The sequence below is a fragment of the Sphaerodactylus townsendi genome, linkage group LG09 (genome assembly GCF_021028975.2).
Source record: "Sphaerodactylus townsendi isolate TG3544 linkage group LG09, MPM_Stown_v2.3, whole genome shotgun sequence".
Classification (NCBI taxonomy): Eukaryota; Metazoa; Chordata; class Lepidosauria; order Squamata; family Sphaerodactylidae; genus Sphaerodactylus; species Sphaerodactylus townsendi.
The window spans coordinates 85,293,631-85,320,154 of record NC_059433.1 but is presented as its reverse complement, the minus strand read 5'-3'; the positions used below and the strand labels follow the sequence as shown (position 1 = coordinate 85,320,154).

The window sequence follows — 26,524 nt, the reverse complement described above, 5'->3', positions numbered from 1 at the left end:
GACAAACCAACATTTAAGAAAATTTGTTCTAATTTCTTACAGGTTTTCCTTTGCAATGAATATTTGGGATAAAAGAATTGTGATCACAATGTGACGTGACTGCAGTATATGCATTAGTGGCTTTTTGAATATAGCTATGATAGTGCCATCTAAACCAAGTTACACCTTTCTAAGTCTGTAGAAGTAAATGTGCTTAGAAGGGTGTTACTCTGCTTAGGATGGCATTGTAAGGACTTTCCTATCTTGCTCAATGAACGTTCTGAAATAAAATCAAACATGCTTGCCCTGCCCGGCATGCTGGTCCAGTGTTATTTTGAAAGAACTTCTTCAGAATTGACATTTTCCAGGCCTATTACCATTATCTTAAAACTAGCTATTTCCATATCAACAGCTCTTTTATTTTCAAATACTTTCTATACTACAATCACATGGCAGTTAAATACAAGAGGGCAACCAAAAAGGTCTGGAATCCATGTCCTTTGAGGAGAGACTTAGGGAGCTGGGTATGTTTAGTTTGGTGAAGAGAAGGTAAAGAGGTGACATGTTAGTCATGTTTAGATATCTGAAGGATGTCATGTTTTCTCTTGCTCCACAGACTAGGACCAGGAGGAATGGGTTCAAAGCGAACATCAGGAAAAACTCCCTGACAGTAACGGCTGTTCAACAGTGGAATGCACTTCCTCAGAGTGTGGTGGAGTCTCCTTCTTTTTAAAGAGAGGCTCAATGGCCACCTGTCGGTAGTGCTCTGATTGTGTGTTCCTGCATTGCAGAAGGTTGGACTTGATGGCCCTTGGGGTCTCTTCCAACTTTATGATTCTATATGTACCTGTATTTTTTAATTAAGCATTTATTAACGTTCAAGCACTTCACATGCATTTGCTTTCCAGAGCCCCAATAAAAAATCCCGGTGCTATCCTTTTAAGTCCTCAATGACTTTGGACTAGGGTACGAGAACCTGCCTAATTAAAAAACTTGAGGTTGGCCTTTTCAACATGACGACAGCAGCAGCCCCCAAAGCTCTAAAACAGTGGTGGCGAACCTTTGGCACTCCAGATGTTATGGACTGCAATTCCCATCAGCCCTGCCAGCCCCTGCCAGCAAAGGTTCGCCACCATGGCTCTAGATCAGGGGTAGGGAACCTGCGGCTCTCCAGATGTTCAGGAACTACAATTCCCATCAGCCCCTACCAGCATGGCCAATTGGCCATGCTGACAGAGGCTGATGGGAATTGTAGTTCCTGAACATCTGGAGAGCCGCAGGTTCCCTACCCCTGCTCTAGAACATTCTCCCTCTTTGTCCTTGGAAGATTCAAATGGCCCTCTGGAAGCCCTGCCTGCTCTCTGGTAGAAGAGCAGCTTTCATGCAGCAAAAACAGGCGCTGCCCATGGCTGAGAAGCATTCATTCCCTGCCTTTCCTCCCTTTTCTTGTGCAAGAACAGGGAGTAGAGCAACAGGGAGCACTTCTTTGTTAGCTCTCAGCCAGGGTATCCCTTGCTCAGCCGCTGTGCAAGCCAGTGATGCACGCCCCTCCACCACCGCCAAACCAGCACACTTGTTAACTCAGCTTTTATTGTATTTAATACAAAATTGACTCTTTACTGTTGACGATAATGAAAATATATTTAGAAGAAGAGAAGAAGAGTTCGGATTTATATCCCCCCTTTCTCTCCTGCAGGAGACTCAAAGGGGCTTACAATCTCCTTGCCCTTCCCCCCTCACAACAAACACCCTGTGAGGTAGGTGAGGCTGAGAGAGCTCTGAGAAGCTGTGACTAGCCCAAGGTCACCCAGCTGGCATGTGTGAGAGTGTACAGGCTAATCTGATTCCCCAGATAAGCCTCCACAGCTCAGGCGGCAGAGCTGGGAATCAAACCCGGTTCCTCCAGATTAGATACATGAGCTCTTAACCTCCTATGCCACTGCTGCTCCCAGTTATTTAGCTAGTTATTTAAGAATTTAAGAAAGGTAAGAACATAAGGAAGAGCCTGCTGGATCAGACCAGAGTCCATCTAGTCCAGCACTCTGCTACTCGCAGTGGCCCATCAGATGCCTTTGGGAGCTCACATGCAGGATGTGAAAGCAGTGGCCTTCTGCTGCTGCTGCTCCCGAGCACCATAGTCCCTTGTGTAAGCACCACGCCACAGTATGCCATCACATCACTACCTGTGCTAGGCAGACCATGTTTATGGGTTGATTTGCCACTGCCTTCCCTAGTTGTCTCTACTTTACCCCCAGCAAGCTGGGTATTTATATTACTAACCTTGGAAGGAGTCAGCTTTGAGCCAGATACCTGAACCCAGGTCATAAGCAGAGTTTTTGATTGCAGTACTGCAATTTACTACTCTGCCCAATGGTGCTCACTATTACTTAAGTAAGTTAATTGATTCCTTTGTGTAAAAATCTATCTAGCTTACAACTCTAGAGTCCACTGACCAGAAGAAAGCCAGAGAAACTTCAAGTTTTTCAACCACCGTGTTCCTAATCTGCTGATTGAAGTGCACGCAAAATGTTATGAAACCCTGTTCCCTCTCCGGTTAAGCCTCATATGCATTTAACTTTCCACTGCTCTTTTAAACTTCTTCCACTGTAAGACTGCCTTGACTGTTTTCAAGGAAAGGCGAGAAGTTCTTAAAAATAAGAGGCAGAGCTATCTGAGCCCATCCTCCAAAAGGGAAGAAAGTACAAGCGCTGATGAGACTGGTTGACTCAGAAGGATGACTGAAGCAACAAGGAGGAACAAGGGCCAATAGGGAGCTCAGAGGAGAACCACTGAAGCAGTTGGTTTCATAGCCAGCAGCTGAAGCTAGAAACAGGAGCCAGAAAGTGATTTAATGGGAATTTTAATTAACACTATTCCACACACTCTAATTATGTTTAATTGACTTTTTCCTCAATAAATCATTTTATAACAGAACATTAGGGCATTGCTTAGCTCATACACACACACACACAACCTGGGCGTTGTTAAGGATCTTCCAAGCTTAGGCACACCCAAGGTGCAAGCAGATTTGTTAGCGAACGGTTCTATAAAGTGGCTTCAGGCTCAATTGACAGGGAATGATGACTAAAATATTTGTGCTCACTAATTTGGAGAACAGATCTTGCCATGGAGGAAAACCTGAATCCCTAGACACTCTTCAGACATTAAGAGAAAGGCTGTGCCATTCATTATAAATAAACTTTCTAATTGACTGCTGTTCTAAAGGTAGTGGGTTACACAGACGAAGTTGAGTAGTTTCCTAGACTTGTCTCAGTCTTCGGAGTTCTGCTTTGAACTTTGTTCAGATAAGAGACTATCTCTGATAATATGAAGATAGCAAATAAACTCATCACGTGAGCAGCTGCACATACAGATGTGTTTACTGCATTCTCCTCAATTTGTCAGCTAAATCTTGACTCTCAAAACAGCAAATAGTGCTTAAAATCCAGCAAAAGTACCAATTACTTCTAGGCACTGAGTGGACTTTTGCTCCAGCACAACAGGCTGACATAACAAGAAAGCTTAGGCAAGAACAAGGACAAAGAATTGTGAAGAAGAGTCAAACAGTAGCAGAAACTAATCTCTTTTCTTCTGAATAAGTTCTTTGTACTTTGAACTTGGGTACATCTCAGCATGACCTCAAGAAAGGAACACTGCCAGATGAAAACTTCAAATGAGAATTAAGTACTCTAGGGCTGTATTCAGATGACAAATAGACTGACGTTCACCCATGATCAGAATAAGCTTGTGTTATTCTCAGACTTGTACATTTCCTCTCATTTGTGGGGGCAGAGATAGAAGCCTTCCTGGTTTAAGAATCCTTTGATCTAATCTCAGGTTGTTGTGATGTCTGGATTTGTTGCTTGTTAATAGCTTAACTGTTTTGCAACCCTTATTTGTTGAAGCATTCAAATTTGGATATCAGAACTAATGATAATGAGAGCAAAGTTTTCTTAAACCCAGTGTCCCTGTGTGTCTGACTAACCAGCAAACCCTGACCTTCCCTCCTTTCTCTCCAGCCATCCATGCTTCGGAATGCATTTCTAAACCTTAAACCAGTCTTTAGTCTTTGCTCCATGCACAAAGGGAGGAGGAAGGGACTGCACAAAACTCAGAATATTAGACTCAGTCTTGTTACAAATGCTGGAGTTTATTCATGGTATCTGAATACAGTTCAGATTTGTGCTGCCTGAAATATGGATTTTTAAAGGAAAGGTGCCCGTTGCTTTTATAACCACAGATGGAAATCACAAACGCAGAGTTAGCACAGGCAGCTGAGCTCGAGCAAATCCCAACAACTGCAGGCTATCACATGATTGTGCAATCCAGTTTCTGGGGTCAGTAAGAGCATTTACAATGCCTTCCACATGCCAACGGTTTCAATTAGTCACATCAGCCCCAATGGAGGATGCATAGCACATGAAATCCTAGATGCCAAATACGTCAGGGTTGTCAGAGTTCTGCTATCTATATTGGTGAGAAGTGTCAGAGCACTGCAGCATAGTTATGTTTCCCATTCCTTTGAAATGCATCACTTTTCTGTATTCAAGTGAAAAATGACTTGCAATGTGTCCACTGAGCAGTAAAAACAGAAACTAGGTTCAGATGTAATTGCAAACTATGGTCTAATTACTTTAGTGGGGAACTGTTGGCTGTTACACTCAAACTGACAGATTATTACCTGCCCTTTCCCTGTAAACCAGAATTCCAAATTCTGACTTAATCCTAGTTTGGAGGGAGAAACCAAAGCATAATTGGCCAGTTAAGACACAACAGACAGAAAACAAATTCTGATTTCACACGAGGGAAGGTAGAATCTGAGACCAAGCATGCCCCTGAATTGTTCACTTCATGGTAAACTATCATTTGCCACTACATCAGAATCTGCTCATAGTCTTTGAGCTAAGAATTCAATGTATTTTCAAAATCAGAATGGATAGAAATAAATACACAAGCAGAAAAAAGTATTTGCTAGGGTGTTGGGTGTTAAAGAAAATTCCAATCTGATCAGATATTTAGAAATTTGGATTACTGAGCATCTTGATTCCTTGATCAGAGAAAATCATATTAAGCTACAAACTAATTTAACTACAACTTGGGGAGGGGGGTCAGCTGTTTCATTTTAATGGCTAAGTAAAACAGCAATTAACATGTATGCTTCACTTAAAATTCTTTTTGGAAATTAAGATCTATTCATTATGCAGTAGTTAATGGCTGCCTGAAGCAATGACAGAATTTTATGTTAAAGTTCATATGGCAGAGAAAACCCTCTTGGGTTGCTTCCAAGTTAATAGGAAACCACTGGAAAGTTTGAGAGTCACCCTATATTAAACTTTATTATAAAGCAATTAAGTTAGCATCATTTAAAGAGTGGTCCCTTATGGGAAAAGATACTCTACCTATTAATTCAGATTTACCTTAATATAAAGAAAGCAACTGGCAATGTGATACCCTTCCCCTTAAAGTGGGCTTATAAATTTGGTATTAACTGGCCTAACACCTTGGACCCTGTCTTTAATAAACTAAATAAACTTTAATAAACTAATAAACTAATTTTAGACATTTCAAGGCTAGGAAATATACAGATGTGGCTTATTCACAGTGTTTTCATGATTAATCATTGAATAAAACAGGAAGTTGTATCTGTTTATGGGAGGTATAAACCATCCTTTCCAGGTTTTTTTCTCAAATTTGCCCTATTTGCACTCATATAAATACAGTAAGTTCAGAAACTTATTGAACCCCTATTCTCTAATGGCGTGTTAAAAAGAGTAAGAACATAAGAAAAAGTAGCGTAACTACTTTTGATATTATACAGTTAAGACAATTAAAATTATATTAAAAACCTATTAAAAGTTGGAAAATGTTTAAGGAACGGTTCTACTGATATCTGAAATTGATTTGGTGTAATATTCACCCCTCAGTAATCTCACTAGCACTAAAAGAAAACTTTTGATATATTGTACGATTGCTATCTTATGCCACACAGACTGGTCCACATATATGCAACATATTTTGGAATCTGTTGGTTCCTCCAGGAGGGGAGACTTGCATCATTTTTTTGTTACGCACTAATATTTATCAGTACCAGCTAAAAATTGCTCGGGTTATTTTGAAACTGATGGGATATAAGATTTACGAATTTGATCACTGCACTATTTTAAAAATGTATCAAACAATACAGATTTGGAAATGCGTCTTGCTTAATTACATCTAGGCAATGAGGGAGTCCCAGGAGATCATTGCAGTAAATGACTAAACTGACATAGAAGAGAAGAAGTTAACACTCAAGACCAGTTGGGTGGATTCATAGGACAATTATCTATATTTGATATTTTCCTTCACATTTTCTTTCAGGCAAAGTAGAGCTCTTTATATATGATTATGGTGGAATAAGTTGTTAAATTTACATTTACATGGATTATGCATTTTCCTTTTTTCACATATCGCTGTTTGCATTAATAAAATTTCTAAAAAAGAACTCATATGGTTAACTTTTAGAAATAGCATCAATTTAAGGACAAAAAAGTTCAGTGCTTTTATATAACCCTCATTTAAACAGAGTAGAATAAATTAAAAATGTTATCCATTTCATGGCACCTTTTGATTTCAACCTTGCTATGGATTTTCAATTTATTCTCCTTTTCTCAAATTCCAGAAATTTCACTCAGATGCAGCTCTTAATACTCAGCAGAGATTTCATATTATGATGCCTGGCCTTTCTTTGCTTGAAGATTGTTTATTATCTAACAGGACAGGTTTTCTTGACTGGTCAGCTTTCATTTCAAAACTGTTTACTTCAAACTAACTTCATGCCAAGAAAAAAAAGACTGAAAACCACAATACATAGTAGCAGTCATCTGATAACAGATAAATTCTGTTGACCGCAACGTCCTGCTACAGTGACTAACATGAAATAAAATAGAAAAACTAATTTCCATTCATCTATAATTTCAACTTTTGTTTATATCTTGCACACACTTTTTTACCCACACTTTTCCCATAACTTTTTTGTGTGTGTACAACTTAGGATACTACACTCTGAAAAATAGCATTTTACACCTTGGAAGCTAAACACAAGGAAAAAGATGTGATTTGGTAATAATCATGTATGTAATCTGATTCATATCTTGCCTAAACAGTCTCTCTCTCTCTCAAAATCAGCACATTCATGTAGGCTGCGAATACAGCAGTTTTCCTTGAAGCTGTATAGGGTACAGCTGTTGATTCGGGGGAAAATCTTTACATGAAATGTCAGCTGATACTACTGCTGACACCAAGGTGATCCCAACATGCTGATTTGCACTAGGATTAAGACGTCACCCACACCTCTACTTTCATCTTAAACAACGAAAAGGAAATAATCCACCAAATTCCAGAAGGTAGAACTAAGCCAGACAACAAATGAAAGTTCTTGGATATGATTACTAATTCTTTGCTTAGGCAACTAGATCTCTCTAGTACAAAGCCATAACATTGGAGGGGAGAACAAGAGATACTTACATGGACAAGTTAGGAGATGGAACCCTACTATCATCAGCTAGGTTCCCAAGGTGGCTCAGCGTTGAAGTCGAACTGTTCTCGATAAAGCACTTCTCCTAAACCCTCTGGATAGTTGTAAACCTTGTCAGAGAGTTTGCCCTGCAGAGAAAATACATACATAACCAATCAGTGCATGCAACAGCAGGAAGGAAATCCAGTCCACACAGCTTTGCATCCAAATATGTTCATACTGGTACATAAACTCAGATTTTAAAGGGGGAAAACTGTATATCCACAGACTACAAGCACTCAACATCAGTTGCCTAAGACTTGTCTTTCAGAAAAAGTAATGTTACTCCATATTCAATGTATAGTCACACTTGTAGATCAGCATATGGCCTCAATGCAGTTGCACGTACAATCTTCTTGTTTCCCTTGTAGCAGTCTTTCCTGCCCAAAAGCATTTTTGAGGGGGAAAAATCTCAACAGTATCTGCGGGCTGCTATGATGACCTAGGGATTAAAAAAAACCCCTCAAAACCCATCCATGTGTCCACCAGAGCAAGACTATCTGCATCACAGTACAATCCAGTACATTCAGTATTCAGTATTCATGTGAAGAAGTCAATTTTAATAGTTTATAAGACATGCACATAAAACAACCCCATTAAACTCAGAGGACGCTTATCCAGGGAATGCAAGAAAAAAGATACTTCACGTTGGAAGACATTTTGAAGAGGGAGCTAGTTCACAATGCACTAGGCAGGACCTACACAGATGTAGCATCTTCCATTCGCAGGAAGAAGAAGAAGAGTTTGGATTTATATCCCCCCTTTCTATTCTGCAGGAGACTCAAAGGGGCTTACAATCTCCTTGCCCTTCCCCCCTCACAACAAACACCCTGTGAGGTAGGTGGGGCTGAGAGAGCTCCGGGAAGCCGTGACTAGCCCAAGGTCACCCAGCTGGCGTGTGTGGGAGTGTACAGGCTAATCTGAATTCCCCAGATAAGCCTCCACAGCTCAGGCAGCAGAGCTGGGAATCAAACCCGGTTCCTCCAGATTAGATACACAAGCTCTTAACCTCCTATGCCACTGCTGCTCTGTAGATCCTCCTACTTACATTTCTGTGATCAAAGAATGCCAGCCAATAGCTGTTTCACTATTAATATAATCCGAAAACTTGCTTGAAAGATTGGAGCAGCCAAGTCATTATCAAGCATTTACCAAAGGCAATTATTTTCAAACCATGCTCTAGACCAGGGGTCTTCAAGCTATGGCCCTCCAGATGTTCATGGACTACAATTCCCATCAGCCCCTGCCAGCATGGCCAAGTGGTAGGACTCATGGGAATTGTAGTCTATGAACATCTGGAGGGCCATAGTTTGAAGACCCCTGCTCTAGACCAGTGGTTTCCAGCCATTCCTTACCCTAAGTCCCACCAATTTCCCTATTTAAAAACCTAGGTCTCACCATGGTAGGAACAAAAAAAAAAAATCTATGATGATAAACTGTGGAACATGCTTGCATTTTAAGGCAGAATGAAAGGATAAGTTGAGCACACCTGCTGACTACCTGAAGTTCATCAAAAACTAGCAAGTTCAGATTAAAATTGCAAAAAAAGATTGAATTATTACAACCGGAGTTCTGCTATATGTATACGGTACAAAACTGGCCAACAGACATGGTTTTAAGTTCCAAGTGAGAGGATGTTAAGTTAAGCTACACAACTTCACGCCACTATGGTGGCTAGGAAGAAAACAGATAACATGAGCTTCTTCTATTCTAACTTCTGGCTGTTCGAAATGAACTATTTTCAAGGAAGAAATACTGATCCAGGAACAGAAAGAAATACTGATTAATGTAAATACAACTATAAATGCTTTGAGTCAGATTCATTTATACTTTTATGTTTTTATTATGCTGCAGAGGATCTTAAAGCTACTTGGTATATTGTTTACTTTTATCAGCAATCCTAATGCCCTTCTAAGAACTATATCGAGAATGCTTGGAAGGAAAGACAGATAATGGTTACTTAACAGGATGCTAGAGAGCAAAGAACAGAATTATAGTTCTGCGTGATGGCACTCACATTCCATGTCCCCAAAGGGGCAGGACATAGAAGGGCAGGAAACTCTTATTACCTCTCAGTAAAAGGAACACTGAAGTAAATTTAGTGTTCTGATCTCACTCAGAGTCGGAATGCATCTTGACGGATAGGTATTGCTATTGGACATCTCATATGAATGGGACTCCCAAGCTATCCCCACACGCCTGAGTGTCTTGCTAAGTGACCTTCTAGAGCAGCCACCTGATCATCGTATCAGTCAACTGGAGAATATCCAATTTATAACAGATTAACATTCAAGGTGATGTCGTTCATTACCATACATACCTCTTCAATAGGAAAGCAAGGGCTGAAGGCTGCTGAAATAATTTCACACCTAATGGACTGTGCTGAAATACACACAGGGGATTGCACACATTGCACAAAGCAGGTTAATGAGATGCACCTTTACGCACTTCATCAATTATGACCTACAGCCCTTCTTGCCCCAGGTCATCACATGAAAGGTCATGAAGATATGCTGATGGCTGCAGTTCTACTGATATAAATTTTAAGAATTTTGTGAGCATACAGGATATGCCACTCCTTCTCCAGGGGACATAGAGGCTTAGGACAAAAAACGAGGACAGAAGTCATTTTTGTTTGGAATGAAATACTCACTATTCATTTTGGTAGAAACAGAAAGTTTTGGGGGCCACTTCATTGCTGTCAAATATGCACAGATGAGATGTTTGGGAAAAGATCCAGGTCTGACTCTCTAGGGCAAGGTGGTGTATCACTGCTGTAGGGTCTGATGCTACTATGATTGAGGGATTGGAGCACCTTCCTTATAATGAGAGGCTGCAGCGTTTAGGACTCTTTAGTTTGGAGAGGAGACGTCTGAGGGGGGGATATGATTGAAGTCTATAAAATTATGCATGGGGTAGAAAAAGTTGACAGAGAGACATTTTTCTCTCTTTCTCACAATACTAGAACCAGGGGGCATACATTGAAAATGCTGGGGGGAAGAATTAGGACTAATAAAAGGAAACACTTCTTCACGCAACGTGTGATTGGTGTTTGGAATATGATGCCACAGGAGGTGGTGATGGCCACTAAACTGGATAGTTTTAAAAGGGGGCTTGGACAGATTTATGGAGGAGAAGTCGATCTATGGCTACCAATCTTGATCCTTCTTGATCTGAGATTGCAAATGCCTTAACAGACCAGGTGCTCAGGAGCAGCAGCAGCAGCAGAAGGCCATTGCTTTCACATCCTGCAATGTGAGATCCCAAAGGCATCCTTCACATCCTGCAATGTGAGATCCCAAAGGCACCTAGTGGGCCACTGCGAGTAGCAGAGAGCTGGACTAGATGGACTCTGGTCTGATGTTCTTACTGCCCCCAGGAAAAGCCTTTTCCACATCAGGTTCATCAGAGGTACTTTCCACAGTGGCTCAAAGAGGAACCTTGAAACACCACTTTAATTTGTTACGTTGGAAAACTGGACAGCGGGTTGGCCCTACAGAGAGTCCCCGCTCAGAGAACATTTTGTGGGGGATGTCAAGTGAGTAGACTTGCATCCTTTGGGCAGAAGATGCTTACTTGGGCAGCCATCTGCTTCTACCCTTATTTGGTCACAAGACCCTGATCCAATTCAAGGTCACAGCAGACAAGTTGCAGATCTCTGGCAGGTTACCTGTGACTCTTCACCACTTCCCTTGAAACACTGCGCAAGCAACATTATATCTCAATTTCCAGATGATCAGTTTGAGCACAGATGGACTCCACATGTAAATAGCTCTTGGGACCCAACGCTGTTCTTCACAGAAGTCTCCAGGGACAGCTAACTGTCAAGAGCCGGAAAGCAACGGCCTCCCAGCCACAATAAGAGGTCACACAAATTACACAAGCTCTTTCTAGTTCATGTTTCCTGAACAAATGAAGACTAAGTGGAAATAAGGGAAGTAGGAAGAAATCCTTGTAGCCAAGGGGCATCGAAACATCCATTGAGCATGTATATCTAGTGAAAAATCTGTCTATTGTGATTTGCTATGAAAGTGCCTATCTCTGGTGTCCCAGAGGACTATATGGTCAGCATATAGATTGCTGCTGTAGAGACCGCCGCACTTGTTAACATTGTTGTGACCCAACCAGTTCTACCTGAATATTGTGCACACTACTGATGTGTTCTACAGTTGTCTAGGGCAGATGTGTTTCCACCCATGCCACCAGACTGGTAGTTTCCTCTTGTAGGGACCTGAGCCTAGACCCGCCCTGTTAATTGAATAAAGCCTTTGCAACAGTCTGTGTGTCTTTTAACAGGAACTGCAGATACTCTGGGATAAAGTTATTACTGCCAACTTGATTAACTTGGCTCCACAAAATTTATACCGTAGCTGCTTTCTTTTGCAGACTCCATAAGGAGACTCCTTGGCATGGGATGCCTCAGACTACAGGGCTCACGTCTGTGCTCACGAGAACTTATGGATGATCTTTCCTTCCGAAAACTGATTTCTGTTCAGACTGCTCTAGATCCCAATGTGCAAATAGACACACAAGGTTTCCTTTAGACTGAGTTTTGCTGAAATGGGAAGAATGCCCATTGCGGGTGGACTTTCTATACAAAAGTATAGATCTTCATAGGCAGAAAACATCAAATTCACATTGTACAAGGCTGTTACTTGTGCCACTGCCACTCCCAACTTTTGTTCCTTTCCCAGAAATAAGAACATTTCCTACAGCATACAGATGATCGCCCTCAGGACACAGAGGTCTTGGGAAGGAATCGTGTTACTTTTTAACATATTAATAATATCTGTCCTGAAATGGAAGCTAGAGGTGCTTGCAAAGGTTGAAAAACTATTCTTGTGACAGTATAGACTCCTGTCCTGATCATAAGGACAAATCTGATGGTTTCTGAAATCCACTGCTGTTTTTCAAGTCAGGATGAAGCTGGCAAAGGGAGAAATCTACAAGGTCAGTTTGGAACAGTATCTTCCACCCAACAATCCACTGAGGTTGTTTCCTACTTGGGATGAAGCCCCAAAGCTACCCCCTCCTCAGCATTTTCCTTTTCTGTTTCTACCCTCCCAGACAGGCATCTGTGCTGAGGGGAGTGTCTTATTGTATATGTTTTCCCATTCTAGGTGGGGTGTCTGAAGTACTGAAAATATGGAAGGGCACTGTACAATCAAAAGTAAGAACATGGTTGCATTGCATGTATTGCTCATTCCCTCTCAGAAGAACACTATGACTGCATGGTTTTATTTTATCTCCTTTTATCCGCAACAACATAATCAAGGGAACTTATGAATACTAGCCCCTAGCCAGAAAGTGGGAACATGCAAGGTTAGTCTTGGATATGTTGCCCAATTAAAAAAAAAACACTTGCAGTGCATCGCCATCAACAACTGCTCCTGCTGCAACAGCAAGTCTGATAATCAAGGCTCACATCTGCTATGAAGACCTACACCTCAAGTCCAAGTACCCAATTCAACTGTTCAGTCTCCTGTCCACAGCTTTCTTGCCCAGATGGTCACTCCTCTGACTAAAGGAGTAACAGGCAACTGAAAGTCAAATGCTGTCACTGCCTCATGAAGGCAAACTTCTGCAAGCCACTTTGGAAGGTACCACCGTCCCTGGGATGAGGGTATTTACTAGAACACCTACAACCGGCATCTGAATATGATCAAGGATGGCTTAGGTAAGACATAGAAGCCTAGCCCCAAGTCATTTCATAAAGGCATTGTCCATTCCTCTTTAATGAGGGAAGAGGGATTAAAAGAATTTAGGAAACTGAATCACCTTCCTTATTGCTTTCACCCTGAGGAGCCCTTACTTGGTCCCATTGGTCTTAAACAGAGACATTGGTCTTAAACCCTTGTGGAAGTTCCACAAATCAGAAACCTCCACCTGTAGAATTGACTAGTGGATGGATGTTGGTTTCCAGCTGACAAGGCAGCCTTAGTATGGCAAGACTTACCCATGGCTTTGGATGTCTGGGCCTTACAGCTGAGCAATGGCTGGCAGACCAAATAAAACAAAAATCAAGTGGCACACTGAAGACCTACAAAGTTTACTTCACCATAAGTTTTCCAAAGTTAGACCTCACTTCCCCAGAGTAAACCATTTCAAATGAGCTCATGTATAAGGAACTGGAACAGAAATGGTTTTTATATTTAATGGAACGTCTCAGGCTCTGGCCTCTCATGGGATTGGGTTTACATAGAAATATACCAAAAGTCTATGAGCTAGTGCTTTCCAATAAAGTTTATTATGAAGAAACACGACCAGGATTCCAGGATAATAGTACAACATAATTAGAACCCGTTAATATAACTAAAGTGTGGCTTATACTTAACTGATACCAACTACATTGAACTAAAAATTCCAGGTCTCTATTTAGACCTAGCTATGATGTGGTGTTTAGTGTTTTGCTGAGTTCTAATTTAGCACTTCTGCGCAGGACTCTTCCTTTAAAGTTTGCTTGTAAAAAAGTGACTTTAAGATCCACAGCAGCGGATCTGGGAAAATTAAAATGTTCCCCCACCAGCTTCTGCATGTTGCGTTTTCTGGCATCAGATTTGTGTTAATCAGTTATGCCACCATAGAAGGGCACTAGAGGCAAATGATGGGACATATATATTGGATGAGCTGCTTCTTGGGTCTTCTTGGGTCAGTATTATATATTGGGAGGAATTGAGGAGGATTTTTGTTGCTTCCTACTACTGCCCTACTGACCTGGATAGCTCCAGGCTGGTCTGATCTCCTCAGATCTCAGAAGCTAAGCAGAGTTGGATGGGCAACCTCCAAAAACTACCAGGGTGGTGACATGGAGGCAGGCAATGGCAAGCCACCACTACATGTCCCTTGCCTTGAAAATCCTATGGGGTTGTCATACGTCAGTTGTGACTTAATGGCACAGACACACAGCTGCTCATTGCTGGGCTACTGCCTGATCAGCCATTTATTTGATCTAGTTCTAGTAGTAAAAAAAAAAACAGGGAAGAAGGCCACCCAGAGCTACATGAAGGGACATCCAGTGAGGGAGAGAAACTAATCTCAGAGTATATTTCTTTACCTCTTGCTGTCTCTTATCTTGCTCCTGACACACCCACCTGGATTGTGTGAGAAGATGGTGCATAAAGCGGCAAACTGCATATGATTCTACTTGATATAACCGAGTTAGATCACTGGTTCATCTTATCTAACAGTACTCCCTATTTTTACGAACAACAGATCCCCAAAGCCTCAGGAAGATGCCTTTCCCAGCACCTGCTGCCAAGGATACTGTTTACTGCAGATGTCAAAGATGATACCTGGAACCTTCTGTATGCAAAGTATGAGCTCACAACTGACTTACTAGGGGAAGACCTTCTAGGAAATTTTATGTAGTACTAAAAAAAAAATCTGTGGAATACCTTTTTTTTTTGCAAGGAATAAAATACTTTAATATTATCATTTTACTCACAATGTGTAACATGATTTTTGTGTCCAAATCAACAATATTAAATAATGTTAATTTCTGTATCTGCAGCAGACATACACAATATATTTTCAAGCATGCAATTAATTCTTTCCACAATTAAGACTTGTATATTATAACTTACTATTGAATAGTTCAGTATCTTTTACATTATTAAGTAGAACTATATCCAGATATGCTGCTAACCCAATTGTGACTACATGAGACTGTTACTATCTAACATTTTATTCATCACAAAATTTGTATTTTTGATTTTTTCCCTCTCATATAGGATATTTGCATACAGGATATTCACTTGTAGAAACAATGCAATCTTAAAACAGAATATCATCATTATTAATCCACAGATTTAGAAGATTGTGGACTTGTTTAGGACTGGACTACAATTCATTTATACCTTTAAGTTCCATAAAATTGTACTATTTGACATATTTATGTGCCAAATTATACATTATGTATTTTCTGTAATTAAAAACAGTAAATGGGTTTAGGCTTGCTAAAAAAAAATCCCATGGCTTCAAAATATCCCAAAAAAATCCTATCTAAAACTGGGAGAGGGCAATTGCAACACTGTTATTTCTTGGAATTATTAATATATAATCCTCTTCCTACCTATGTGCTGTTTGGGCACACACTTTTTTTATTTTTGATAAGTGTTCTTTCACTTATGGGAGTTATATATACATAGCCATCTGTTTCATTTATAAATAATGACTGGATTCTAGATTGCTAGCTAAGATTGGACTGGCATGATCCTGAAAGTACACAAATACTATGTGAAGCCAATAAAACTTTATTTGTTCTTTATGTATTAAAACAATGGTTACCAACTAAAGGTAATATTCTTATAATGTATTCTATATAAGGTGTCACTGTCTTATGGCTCTAAGCAATTTTGGTATCAAGCAAACATTCAATTTTCTAAATTAACAGGTTAAAGGACATTCTTTGTGCATTTTCCCCCTGGTACAGCAGGAGTCAGTAGAAAGCCCAACATTTTAAAAACAATTCAACAGGTAAGTATTTTTATTATATAACTGAAACTTCTGTCTTGCAGAACTACACTCACTGTTTATACTTGCTTGAGAGTAAGCCCTATTAAACTCAACAAAATTCCGACTCCTAAATAAGTATTCAGAGAAAGGCTGGACATCTGCACTAAAGTAATCAATTAAAACATTACCTTCCATTGTAGTTCTGCACCTTAAGTAAACAATTTCCAATAAGTCTTCATATTTTTGCCAAAGAGATACTGTAATTGAAACTTCTGCCCTTTGATCCAATATGCACCACTTAAATAAATGCGTACAAAGTGCACCATAAGATCTACATTCCAGCTGTTCAGGTATGACTGCCCAGCCATCATAAGCCACAATTTAAGTTACAACATCCCCTCGTGCACCCAGAACAGCTCGGATGTTCTATTTTTAAGACAAAGCCTCAACATGTTGTCTAAACTATAATCTGTGAGCAACATACTGGAAGTCTGTGTCATGAAACTGCCAGGCACAATGGCAGTAGGTTTAACCCACTTACTAAACAAATATACGTCAAATTCCAGAAGATGTGTCAAGAAGAATCACACTGAAAGCAAACATTGTCCCCTTATCCCAAACACTATCTGCTCTCCTAACTAAAGCTTTCCTTTTTGCAGCTCCAGAACCCTTCTGTTGCTATCACTGGGATTATATTTTATATGCAATTAAACTGGTTTCATGAGGGGAGAAAATACAAATGTAAGGTCCTTCATCTCAAGCCATGTTTAATGCAGCAGTTCCTTACTACTGGCTATCAAAGATAACCTCTGTGGAATGAAAGTACCAGGAATTCAATATTCCGTTTGGATCACAGACCAACCAACCAAAGTAGCCAATCAATTGCTCAGCTTCCTCAAACAGCAAACGGGAATCTCAAAGAAAAGAAACGCATCCCATTGTGTGCCACTAACCAGGCCCCTAGTTTATTTAAGGAGCAATCTTCACTCTCTCCAGCCTTCCCCATCCTCCACACGCACACACCACATCTGCTGGCGAGTGTTAAGAGCAGCTCAGAACTACTGGCTGCCCAAAAGGCAGAGGAGACAAGCGCCCGCTGTGGGCAAGAGTAGCTTTCTCTTACCACACTGTAACTGGGCAGACAAGGAAAGGGGGGAGGGAGAGAGGGCTGGCATGGCATGCACTCGCCACACTCAGAGAGGCGCATGGGGTGGGGGATGCCTGTCGCAAGCCGCGACAGCAACAGAAGCATTGTTCACACCGTGGCAGGAAGGAAAGAACTAGACAGGACCAGTCCAGACTGGAACAGACCCTCCTCCCTCCTCTTCCACTACCATTATTCAATACAAAACTCCATTAAGATGCCACCGCCCACAGAGCTAGAGTGAAGGGGAGCACTTTTCTCCATCCCAGGCAAGAACAGCAGCTGGTAACTTACACACACATATAGGGGAATTGGGAATTATCTCAATTTTTGCTGTCAGCATGACAATATGCTTGAAAACTGCCAGTCTCTGTTTTTGCTTGGAACTGGGTGTCATGACAGTGCCAAATAAAAATGTCAGTGCCCCAACAAATCAGACCTCACAAATGACAGCATGATTTACTTTTATTCCCCACCCTGAAAAGTGCTACCAGTAGAAGCAGGCCCAATTTTAAGGGGGGGGGGGGTTATACTTTCTTCAGCTTTTTATTGGCACCAAAATATTGGAAGACCTACAGTTCAAAAAGCCCTTTCATTCCTCTTACACACCTTGACTCAATGCTTACCTAGTCTTCTAAACTATGCAATTGTGATGTCTAGCAAAGACACTCGTAGCATGTTCAATTTTTAAAAGCCTAATATGCTTCAAGATTACATCTGCCTCTCAATTAAATTCTGATTTCTCTCGATAGCTCTGCATGAAGTACTGAAAGAATGTTAAAAACTACTTTGGGATCCCACTGGGGAAGAAAATGGAATTAAAATACACTAAATACATAAAAAGAACAACTATTTCTTAAGTGTCCTATTCACAACCAAGCAGACCCAAGACTGGCAAAAGGTGTCATCTTCTCATGAACTTAATTAATGCTGGAGGGAAACAGGGAATCTAAACCACAATATTATGATTACTCAACAAAGGGGTGGCAACAGTTCCCTAAGAACATGGTCAAGGGTGTGATCTTGTATATGTGGCATAGGACAGCCAAACGGTTGCTTTTATCTCTTCTATCATTTTTTCCCAAAGAAAAGGAAGAATGTCATACTTGTATCCTGCTGACATGGGTTCCCCATCCCCTATTTTACCTTCATGTAATGATATAAGGAAGGCAAGAATGGAGAAATAAGGACTTTCAAGTACTTCTGAACTAATGTCTTCACTGAGTGGGGACTTGAATTTGTGCTGCCCCACATTTAAAACAACATGCTACCCTTTGATCTACAACCACACTATCAGTTAGAAACACTCACACTCAGCGTAGACTTTTTCTAGTCTTCAAAGTGTGGTTGGGAACTAAGCAGAGATCCTAATTTACAATGGTGACTGACTGCGCTAAACCAGGGAATTTTTTTTTCACTCTGGGTAATTAAAATTGTGTATATTGTGAAAGAGGCCAATGACAACTAGGAAAGAGATAGGTTTTTACTCCAGGCAGACTGCAATAATTAAACAGAGACAGAAGGTCTTGCTTTACCACATTCCTTGGAATGAAACTATTAAATGTTAGTCCAACCATCAGGGGAAAGGCAGATGTATGAATTGTTATGATATGCTTGACTGGGGAAGGGGGAGCTGCGCTGCTGCCACATTAGGTAGTCAAGCCCCACCATCAAGACCTCTCTGGCAGTGGCACAAGCAACGCACACAGGATCTTCAAGGCTAGCCATGGCAAGTGAAGATGACCCACATTTCCACTCCCTCTGCTGATACCAAATGTCCTTCCTACAAAATCTGGCAAAACTTGAAAACTGAAAAGTTTGCCATAGCAAAGCAAAAGTCCAGTGGGACCTAAGAATATAGTGGGATAAATGTTTTTATTCATTCAAATGTCACCAGGCTTGAGGGGGAGGGGCCATATTGTTTTTGCAACAGCCACCTGTTTCAGTACAGGGGTACCTGGAGACAGCAATGGCAGAATCATCAAGCGTTCTTTGTTGGAACCATTCCTCCCAACACAAAAATGGACAGCCCTATGAGAGTGCCAGACAACACAATTCTACCACACACCCAAACTAAGGGAAGGAGTCTGGGAAGAGAGCTGCTGCCTTCTCAGCTATGTCACCAACACTCCTCCTCTCTCACGCAGGTACAAGACCAGGCCTTGGCTGCCTGAAGCCATTTGCCTCTCCAGGGAGACTTCCTTTCCCTGGGGAAAGGGAGGTCAGGGAAGACCCGGCAGACATACGCCGTTCTCCCTCGAGGCTGGCAGCTGACAAGTGTCGGGCAGCGCAACGAGATGGCTTCCAGTCGCGAGGCCTGTTTTCTCCATGGGATTAAAAAGGGATCCCCAGACAGGTCAGGAGGCTTCCCTGCCTCCCCCTGCAAGCTGTCGCCCTTCTCCTCTCCACGACTGCGCCTTAACTGCCGCGGCTTCTCGCTGCTCACTGACCCAGTTCTGAGGCAGCCACCCAGGCGGCGGCGGCAGAAGCAGCAGCAGCAGCAGCCTCCCACTCCCCTCCACGGGAATCCGCCATGTTAGAGCAGCAGCCGCCGAGCCCCTCGTCCCTGTTCTCGCCGGGAAGCCGCGGCGATCCCCGCTCCATCCCACTCCCCACCCGGGTCGCCTCCCCGCCACATCGCCTCCGACACACGAAGGCGCGGGACGGCCCTGGGTCGCGGCAGCCCCTTCTCCTCCTCCTCGCACACGCGAGCGTCCGCCATGTTAGGACTGAAGCGACTACTGCCCCTCTCCTTCCCTTTCTTGCCTCGCAGGCACACACGCACCGGTGACTTGCTCGGGGCTCCTTCCCCGGTCAAAAGAGAGCGGAAGCAGACCCGCAGTGCTGGGGAGCCTGGCACTCTCGGCCGCGCACAAGCCCACCATTCTGGGGTTGGCCGCTGTAGGGGCAGGCGAGAGGGCTGCTGCCTCGGAGGCTCCCCCAGCCTCCCACTAGGTTGGCGACGCTGCCTTCCCCCCCCTGGGGACGGCCTCAAACACCTCCGGGGGAGGATGTCAAGGAGCATCTTGCCCACACACGCACCCGGCAGCAGCATCCAGACTGGGGGGTGAAGGAATCCACCACATCTCTACACTAGACCGTGTGCTTCTTTATGCACAGCTTTTGTGGCGCTCCTGTGTTGCTTAATGGCGCTGCCCCGTGGCTTGAGACTGCGTCTCTCCCAGCACCCGCCGTCGCCCTGATCTCGGTGTCTGGAGACGGCCCCCAGGCACCTGCACCTGCCATTGCCCCCATCAACGGCGCTCAGGATCCTTTCCATTCTCTGGAAAGAGGCCTTTCCCTTGTCTACAACGACTGGGGCCATCCAATGCGCTGAACGGCGAGATCTGCCCCCTTTCGCCTCCCTTCTGAAGACGCTGCCCTCCAACGATCATTGTCATGTCAATGGAAAGGGTACTCACGTGAGACAACGGCCCGAAAGATTTGGTAAATCGTCTTCTCTTTTTAGGCGGAATTTTTAAAGAGGGATGTGGAACCTACAGCAGAAATACGGGAGGCAGCGGCGCCTTCCAGGGCCATAGGCTGCGGGCTGCACCGGGGAAAGAGCGCGACGTCGCGCCGGAGCTGCGGTACACAGGCACGAGAAAGGAAAAGAACCGCGCGGAAGAGAGGCGTAACAAGCGGGGAGAAAAAGCAGCAGCAGCAGCAGCGGCAGCCGGGTGGCCAGAGAGGCGGCGGCGGCGGCGACAAGCACACGGGCACCGACCAAGCGAGAGAAAATGGCAAAAGGAGAGGAGGAAGCGCGGCTGGGCCGGCATTTATAGGAAGGGCTCGGCCCGAGGAGGGGCCCGGCGCCACGCGTCACAAGCGTGCAAGGAAGGAGGTGCCTGGCCGGCCGTTTGCAGGCTTCCTTGCTTGCAGCCGGACCAAAGGCGCCCTCTCCTTGCGCGCTCGCTTCCTCCCTAACGCGCGTGTAAATGCCTCGGGGCTACATGCGGATTGCGCATGGGCGAGGAGCACCGCTCACACGGGTCTGGAAGCAGAGCCCGGCTTTCTTATCCCAAAAATCTTCGGCGTGAGAAAGCCGATTTGACTGTCATTTCCTGACGGGAGCCGGTTTAGAAAATCATGGCTGAGTAAGCTCCCTCCTCGAATAGGTGAAACAATAACGAAAAGAGCGGCTCTGACAGTCTTGACAGGCTACACCCCTTCTTCGCCGGGGTGCAGCTGGAAATTGACCACCCAGTGCCTGAGCTTGTCAGAGCTGGGAAGTTGAAGCAGGGTCAGCCCACGGTTAGGGCTCGGCTCGGAGACCACCAAAGAAGAACCATGCGGAGGAAAGCAATGGCAAAATCGCTTCTGCTCATCTCACGCCTTAAAAACCACATGGCCCCATGAGTCAATTGCGACTTGACGGCACTTGACGGCATTAAGGCTGCTGAGTGCCTTGATTTACTCTTCTCTGTGTTGTTTTTTATTTGTAGCCGACGACACAAACTAAGGCTTTTGCTCGAACAAAAGCTTGTTAATCTGTAAAATGATGTCTTGAGACTCCTCTTTATTTTTTATTGAGGCTTTTTGCCAGTAACTGTCCCAGGAAGCTGAAACCCAGTAGGTGCAGTTTCTCTTCAGATTGGTTGTTGTGGGTTTTCCGGGCTGTGTGGCCGTGGTCCGGTAGATCTTGTTCCTAAGGTTTCGCCTGCATCTGTGGTTGGCATCTTCAGAGGTGTATCACAGAGAGAAGTCTGTTACACACTGTGCTGTTGTTTTTCTGTGCTGTATTGGTGCTCTACCTATTGAATTTCTGCCTCATATGTTTGTTTTGTAAGAACAATAGTGCCTTTCTTTATGCAAATAAGTGCCTGAAATATTGCAAACGATTCCGGTGTGTACTAGTGCAGAGAATTGGCCATGCAGTTGCTGCCGTTTAAATTTTGCTATCAAACACCTGGAAGCTGCTTAGTCTGCCTTTACGAGAAAGCAACATTCCTGTTTGTATAGCAAGTAAAAAGAAAAGAGTTTCTGTCTTAGGTTGAGGAAGGTGGCAATTTTACACAAATTTGGGATTGGAGACAAGAGCTTGTAGATAACAGTATAAATTTCAAGTTGGTTTGAGCCCCTGAAATATACCTTTTTAGGCCCCTTCCGCACAGGCAGAATAATCCACTTTCAGTGCACTTTGCAGTTCAATTTTACTGTGCAAATAGCAAAATCCACTTGCAAACAATTGTGAACTTGGGTTGAAAGTGCATTATTTTGCATGTGTGGAAGGGACCTTAGACTTTAAATGCAAAGAAAGGTTCTCGTACAGGGTAATTAAAATCTGAAGTAAATCAGATACCAAATTGGGATTCTGGGGTATTGGGATATGTGCAGTGGCTCTCTTCTTTAGCATGTCTGTGTGACTCTTCCCTAAAACTGTTAGACACACAGGAAAAAATAGGGCCTCCTTCCAAGATGGCATGCCTTCTCCCACTGTTACTAACTTAATTTCTAGTTACTTCATCTTTGCACATTGTAATGAAACTGAAATAGGAAAACAACAATAAATATTTCTAAATGGAAATTTTAGACCTCAGTAACTTCTGTCCTACAATCAACCCAAGTTTAAAGTCTACACAACCAGTCCATTTTCTGGATACCACTGTCCAGGTGTGTGGTAGACACAAACACTACCTTATACCAAAGCCCCACCAAGTTCTACACAGTTTAACATGTTTCCACCTACCTCTCAGTGTATGCCACACAATCAATTGTCTACAACCAAGCACTATGTTGCAACAACCACATTTGCTCCAAATTCTTTGTTTAGGAATTTGTGTGTAAAGGATTTACAAAAGGCCAATGAAATGACAAAACAGATTGACAGAGCCAGACTGTACCTAGAAATTAGATATCTATGATAGGCCCAAAAGGGATACATTAGAATGCAATTGTTTGTCACATATGATATCTGAAATAAATCCATAATATCATAATCAATGGTTCTGGATAATATTTCTCTCATACAAGCCTTGGGTGGCAGGCATTTTTTTTACTTCCTAGTATAGAGATCCTGGGACCATATCTTGCAACAAAGATGTTATCTTGGTTGTTATTTTTGCCCCTTTATACATTCAGGCAATAATATTCTGTCCTACAGAATATTACCAGCTCCCCTGATCTGCATAGCCCAGGCTAGCCCAGTCTTATCAGATCTCAGAAACTTAAGTAGAGTTGGCCCAGGTTAACATTTGGATGAGAAACCACCAAGGAAGTCCACGGTTGCCATGCAGAGGCAAACAGTTATTATTATTATTATTTATTATATTTATAAACCGCCCTCCCCCGAAGTTGCCAACCACTCGTGCATGTCTTCTTTCCTTGAAAATCCTACAGGATCACTATAAGTCAGCAGCGACTTAACAGCAATTTTCACTACCATCAGTTACTCTAGCTTTACTATTGTGGGTACCTCCACTTGTTCATCTTCCAGTGTGATCTATATCATCATGTGTCAAAAATGCCCTGCTCATCGCAAGGATAAATAGATAAGCCCAGTGGTGGGATTCAGCCAGTTCGCACCACTTTGGCAGAACCGGTTGTTAAAATGGTGCTTGTAAACAACCAGTTGTTAAAATTATTTGAATCCTACTACTGGATAAGCCCTTATGTAAAAGAATAATAATTGAAAATCACAGTATTCAGAAAACAGTGGTAAAACATTTCAATCTCTCTGGCACCCTTTCTGTCCTGTCAGTCACAGTATTCCTACTTAAAAAAAACTTCAGACAGACTTCAGAAAGGGTGCCAGAATGAAATACTTCAGAATGAAATAGCTGAATTGGGATTCATTAAAGGGTTGGATCCCACTGATAATTTCCACAATACAATGAGGGGGAGAACAAATTTACCTCCCAATGTTGAAGACTCTCTGTCCCCCAGAAGCAGGATTTCAGGGGCATTTAGGTCTGCAAGAGGAGTAAGGTGAAGGAGAAGTCAAGATTTTTCATATTATTTATTAACTTGGCTTGAAAAGCGTTTAAGGACTTCTTATCCATTAAAGGTGTTTACTGTGTTAGCAAAACCTGGAATCCTCACCCATGACAGTATTAATTAGCACAGTTTGTGTATGGTCTCTCTATTTTTCTCAATTTGATTTGAGTTTCACATTATTACATTTCATCCTGCAGTGTCTGCATTTCAAGGCCTCTTTACTCTGAGGGTTGTTTATTTTTAATAAATCTTAGGTCAAATGATTACAAAGTGAGGATCCACTTATTCCATCTGAAGAACTGGACCATGAATTTTTATAGTGGAATCAAAGGTATAAATATTGAAGGTGCCACAAAACCCGTTTATTTCCCTCATTCAACACTCTCATTTCCTGAGTGGGTACCATTTCCTGAGTGGGTACCATTTCTTGAGTGGGTACCATTGATTGCTCTCAGGCTCTTTGTTTTTTTTAGTATTAACATCCATACTGAAGGCTACAGCATCTACAACCTCTATTATAAACCACCTCAAACCAAAGATGGTATATACATGTATTAACAAATAAATAACTGCTTAGAACTTTGCAGCCACTGTCACAATAATGGAGCTGTGTCAGGTAATGCCTGGTCCCATATGTATAGCTAGTTGCTCATACTCTGGATTTGGTACCTTGTGCAGGTGTGATTCATCTAATCTGGGTGATGAATGAGATTAAGATGACTGTCGTGGCCAGATTATTACTGATGCAGTTTAGACTTCTGGAAATTCAAAATTCCTCCCTCCCCCTAGTGAATAATGGATCTTGAAGGCTTCCAGACATCTTAATGGAAATTTCCTGTTGAAACAACTGGTAGTTGTGCTGATGGGCTGGTAGACCTCTGGAATCAGGAAACTGCAGGTTCAATAGACACAATTGCTCCTAAATGGCCATGGAAGAAAGCAGTTTCACCTTCTCCTCTAACATCTGTGCCACCGATTGCTTCTTTGGAGGCAGCACGGCAGCACCATCCCTGCATATGGCTCCACTGCCCCTCCCCATTGGATTGGGCTGTAACTATTGTATTGAATATTTCTCTGAGTCTCACACTTTTCTTGTTCATATGGATTGATGCAAGCAGACAATAAAGACAAGATACTGGGATCTAAAATTTATTACTTGCATTTTTGATCTCTGTCTCTCGTGACTGGTGAAATCTGCCAGAGAAAAACTAGTTCAATGGATGCTGCCAATTATTATCAACACATCGGAGGATAACTCAGAACCTGGCTTCAGAAGAGGACTTTCACTGGAAAAACCATTCTTGAGCCTGGGTTGGAATAACTGCTGTTTAGCCTTACATTTGGCATTCTTGACTAAATTTTTGGAATGTGTGGGGCTGCAAAATAATTTTAGGACTTCTTGGTTGAAACTGATTTATCTGGATTTCTTTCAGCATGGCTTCAGGCTTGGTGATGGTGCAGAAACCACTTTGCTCATCCTGAGAAAGGAACTACACCAGATGCAGACAGCGAATGTGGCCCTATTGTCTCTCTTGATGCTTTCTCAGGCCTTTAGTAACTTTAGTTCTAAAGGTATAGTGGTATCTTTCTTGGTTGCATGGCATGGATGGTATGGTCTTGCATGGTTTTGATCTTTATTGGAACATTTAATTATTTGTTTGTTTATTAGATTTTATAGGCCGCCTCATCCCCAAAGGGCTCAAAATAATATTTAGTTAATGTTAGGGGAGAAGGAGAAACTGCGGCTCACAACAATCCCAAACAACCACATAATAATTCAGTTAATCCAATAGGATACATAAACCATCTAAAAACAATAATAAATTAAATTAAAATTCAATGCAGCGAATAACTTTATCACAACAGTACAATGCATGATTGGATTGGAGGCACCTGATCTAAAAGGCCAGGAGGGGCTGGCAACGCCGAAAGATGGAAGCAGCAGGCGCTGCCAAAGAAGGTAAATGTGGCGGCGGGCATTACGAGGGGGCAGCCAATCCGTGGCCAGCCTCTTCAAAGGCCCAGTGGAACAGCTCAGTCTTACAGGCCCTGCGGAACTCTCCATTTGAATCTCTGCTCTACCACGGAAGCTAGCTGGGTAACCTTGAGCCAGTTACTCATATTCAACCTAATATAATTCATGGGGGTGTTAGGAAGATAAAATGGAGAAGGAAATAATATTGTAAACTGCTTTGAGTCCCCATTGAGGAGAAAAGTGGAGTATAAATGAAGTAAATAGGCATATTCCAGAAGCGATAACTGTCCTACCCACTAGCTGTGGGTTACAGGGTACTGCAAGATTTCATCTTGTTCCTATTTAATCTCCACGTGAAGCTGGTGGGAGAAATAATCTGGAGATATGACGATGATATGCAGCTCTAGTTCTCCTTTCTGTTTAAATCCAAGGCAACATTAGAAATAGTAATTCAGTGTTTAGAAGTAATTAAAAACTGGATGAC

General features: G+C 42.5%; 1 protein-coding gene across 2 annotated transcripts in view; it reads right to left on the bottom strand.

Annotated features, from left to right (window-relative positions):
• AZIN1 (antizyme inhibitor 1) overlaps positions 1-20,905 on the bottom strand; it is a 34,421-nt gene extending 13,516 nt beyond the window's left edge. The window contains exons 1-2 of one of the 2 annotated variants that reach the window (XM_048507753.1): positions 20,552-20,905; positions 7,483-7,620 (exon numbers count right to left, since the gene is read on the bottom strand). The gene's annotated coding sequence lies outside the window, so the exon portion shown is untranslated. Of the gene's footprint in view, positions 1-7,482; positions 7,621-19,914; positions 20,054-20,551 lie in introns of those variants that run through there. The other variant, XM_048507755.1, reaches the window with a different exon arrangement.
• Positions 20,906-26,524: the final 5,619 nt, after the last annotated feature.